This window comes from Arachis ipaensis, chromosome B10 (assembly GCF_000816755.2).
Source record: "Arachis ipaensis cultivar K30076 chromosome B10, Araip1.1, whole genome shotgun sequence".
Classification (NCBI taxonomy): Eukaryota; Viridiplantae; Streptophyta; class Magnoliopsida; order Fabales; family Fabaceae; genus Arachis; species Arachis ipaensis.
In genome coordinates, this window is record NC_029794.2 from 9025262 (window position 1) to 9029195 (window position 3934).

Genomic DNA, 3934 nt, shown 5'->3' on the forward strand with positions numbered 1-3934 from the left:
AGCATAACGTATTATATATAAAAATATCTCATCCCATATCCTTTTAAAAATTTATTTAATTTAATTACAGTGTTTGATATAAGTCGTGTGTATGTATCAATAAGAAAATATTCTCTCCTTAAATTAGATTTGAGTTATTAGGTGATGAATATATTTATTAAGTCACTAGTATTTAAAGATATTATAGATGTTTTTGGAGAATATTGCTGGAATAATGGTTTTCAACTTTGAGATGAATATAATGTTGGATTGATAGTCCATAATATGAAAAATGTCAAGTTAATAGACAACAGATTGAAAAATGTCAAGTCTTTTATCTTAATGAGAAATATTAGAGAGTCGTTAGAATTTATTAATTTTAGTTATTATTTAATTATTAATTCAATTCTTTTTGTCTAAAAATTTAATAATATTTTTTATTCTATATTTTTAAATATTAATGATTAACTAATGACTAAAAATAAAAAATTTAGATGACCTTTTTAACATCTTTCTATTTTAAATCTTACTATAAATTATAGACCATGTTTAAAATCTAAATTAGTTAATCTCTTTTCTAATTTTTAAGAATTAACAAAAACAGTTGATAAACACAGTTATACTACAAAAAACACAAAATATACTTAATTAAACTAATAATTTCAACACATTCTTGATTACTTTGATTTAGGCTTTATCTTGGGTAGTCCATCCATTGAAACCTCCAAGTAATGTATAAAAGTGAGATATCTTGGTTGCCACCAACCTCAAGCCTCTATTCCTTTAATTTGTAGCAATTCTTCAAAATCTGGACATACTTCAAAACAAAATGCCACTGATTTATTTGTACCTCTTTTGCCTTCTTAGATCTCATCCATGTCATTAGATTTCTAAAGTTTTGTAATTCTTTCTTGTTATATTCGATGGACTTGTTTCCTTCTAAAATCTCATCACTTAGAGTGGGGTGAATTCGCCTATTTTGAGATTTAAGTTAGTAGTGGACGATGAGTTCATCAATTTTTTGCAAAGTCCATTCTTTATGTTGGAGGTCGGAGATAAGAAAAATTTTTGAGCTCAGGGATCAGGTTTGTTATTATGTACAAGGTACAACTTGAATCATCCCAAATTTTCCATTTCATTACCAATTTGAAGTTAGATACTCTAAATTTTGTTTATCTCCAAACTCTTCATTCTATCTTTTTAACCTCTCGGATATTTTCGATAACAATTAAGTTTCGATTCAATTTCTATTAATAGAAATTTTCTAATACTTTAAATGATCGTTTAAATATTTATTTGCCATAATAAAATAATATGTTTCTTGTTGATGATGCAAAAAATACGGATAACAAAATACCATTTTTCATGAGCTTTTCCTGATGCGTGATTGGACCTCCCAGGAAAACGTTGAAGGGAGAGGAAGAGAGCTCGAAGATCTTCCAGGTTGATGAAGTGGTGAGGGGAGAGCCACCTACAAAAGGGACTCCGACGCTCAAGTCAGAATCCGTACAAGGTGGCAGGAAAAATGAGGGTTAGATGACGTACCTCTGGAGGGGCCCTCCCCCTATATAGTCTGTACTAGGACAGGTCCCACCTTGGCAGACCTGCCTTCTGGGAAGCTTCCTTCCCCAACTGTCAGGTGCCAGATGGAAAGGGTGGCGATGCCTGGGTCACCTTCGGGTTCGGATCTCTCCAACCCGTCAGGTCGGTGGACCCGGGCACAGGGCCAACTGGGTCGGGCCAGAACAGTGCCCCAACGCGCCAGCTATGGCCTCATGCCCCGTTGTTGGTGCGTGTCATCCTACTTTCTCCCTGGTTGGGGCCTCGCCGAGTCGGCCGCTCGTGACAAGGGCGTGTCTCCTACGCGCGGGTGAGGTTCGTTCGCTTTGGGGGCATCACTCGTCGCCTCGTTCTCCGTGCCTGACATTAAATGCCATTATGATTATTTGAAAACCTTGGTGAAAAGTCCACTCTCTACCACTGACCTTCGTGCATCTCCGTGGCAGTTATTCCTTTGTTTCCAGTTTTTCTTCCTTATTTTCACGGTCCCTTTTCTCATTCATGAATCATTCATGTGTTGCTTCTTCTCATTTTCCCTTCGAGCTTTCTAGATTCCACTGCATTGGTCCGCCTCTGATTCCTCAAAAGTTTCTGAAATCATTTGACAACTTTCTTCCTGGTAAGCATCTCCTTTTTTAATGAGTGATTGCTGTTGTTACTACTACTATTGCCATCCCCTTGCGTTTTTGTAGCTTTTGGGCTATGCATGCGTTTTGTTTGAATCACGCTGCTTTTAGTTAGGCTTTAGAGGGGGTTACCATTTATATTTCTAGTTTTTAGCCTTTGTTTAACTGTAGATAGGCTTACTGTGGTATATAGTATTAGTTCCGATTTTTCTGGATTTCCGACCTATTAGTCTGACTTCGAGTGGTGCCCCCACTGTAGGCATGGCGCAACTTTCCCTTCCGAGGCCCCGTGTTGACCGATACGCCTGGGTCACCTCAAACGTAAAGGATACACCCTCTCAAATAACCCTAGAGGAGCTTACGAAGTTCCGCCAAGCCGACCGATTATGCGGGGGAGTTCTCGAAGAGGAACGCTACGAAGTGTTCGTTCCCGCAGACCATGAACGAATATGTCATCTTAACTTGAACACCCCCTGAATTGCCGACTGGATTTGGATGTATAAGGCAATGTTTATCGTCCTGGGGGTTCGCATCCCCTTCTCCCCCTTCTAAATGGCACTTCTAAACCGGTGCGACGTGGCACCGTCACAGCTGCACCCGAATAGTTGGGCCGCCATCCGATGCTTCGAGATGGTTTGTGAATACCTGGAGTTGCCAGCCTCCATAGAAGTGTTTTTGTGGCTCTTCGTTTTGACAAATCCTTACAAAGAGAGAAGGCATAAGAAGGGGTTTATGTCCTTCCGGGCTGCCCAGGGTAGGCAAATCTTCGGGGTTTCGAAGATTTGTTTCATGGCTTTAAAGACAAATTTTTTAAGGTACGGCCTGCCGAAGGCCAGCACCCCTTCTGGTTGACCTTGGAAAGGGAACGGCGGATTCCGACCTACTGGAGCTTCAGGCTGGGTCCAGTGCTTTTACCAAGGTAACGTACAAAGGACTGTCCCAGTAGGACAAAAATATAGCTGACGTGTTGTTGGCTGTTTTTAATAAAAATATTGTCAACCTGCACCTTTAATGGGTGACCGAGAAACGAGTAGAAGCTATGTAGGTGAGTGGTCTGTTGGACCTGGTGTTGTATTTTTTTTTTTCTAACGAGTTGTTGTATGTCGTTATTGCAGTGTCCATGGCCGCCGAGAAGATCGGACTTGAAGATTTAATGGCCCAGTTTCTTCCCGGACATAATGAGGATAGCTCCGCCACCCCCACTGCCGACCCTACGTCCTCCCCTACTCCTGAAGTGCAATCAGCTCCACCTCCCCCACCGGGGCCTACCGGCCCCACCGCAACGGCCGCTCCTAGTAGCAGCGTGGTCCCTCCTGAGGTAGAGCCTAGTGGGGAAGGTCCCGCTGTGGTAATAGTTGAGAACCCCCGTAAGCGGAAGTCAATCTCCAACCCTGAGGGGTTGCTTACTGTTATGGAGAAGAACTTCGATGCTGGGGGTTTCATCGACTCGCAGCTCATGCCGGGCACTGATGAGTTTTTCCATGAGGGGGATCTTGGTGCCCAGGCTAGGTGGATCTACCGGTGCATGCTGAGAGCTGCGACCATCGCAAGGAGGGAGGAGCCCATCCTAACCTAAGCCAGGGTACTGGACGGGAAGTACCGTCAGTCTTTGCGAGAGGTCGAAAGCTTGAGAGCCGAGGTGGGGACCTTGAAGGAGAGATTAGCTAACTCGAAGGAGAAGATAAAAACTTCTGACGAGACGGTGGCCCGCCTTACTGACCGGGAGATGACATTGGAGGGCCAGCTCAACTCTTCTTGCAGTAAAACTA

At 42.4% G+C, this 3934-nt stretch overlaps 1 long non-coding RNA gene across 1 annotated transcript in view; it reads left to right on the plus strand.

The window, feature by feature from the left end:
• LOC110268224 overlaps positions 1-2101 on the plus strand; it is a 17309-nt gene extending 15208 nt beyond the window's left edge. Inside the window, exons 5-6 of the long non-coding RNA XR_002356337.1 lie at positions 1065-1068; positions 2091-2101. This is a non-coding gene — a long non-coding RNA (uncharacterized LOC110268224). The remainder of the gene's footprint in view (positions 1-1064; positions 1069-2090) is intronic.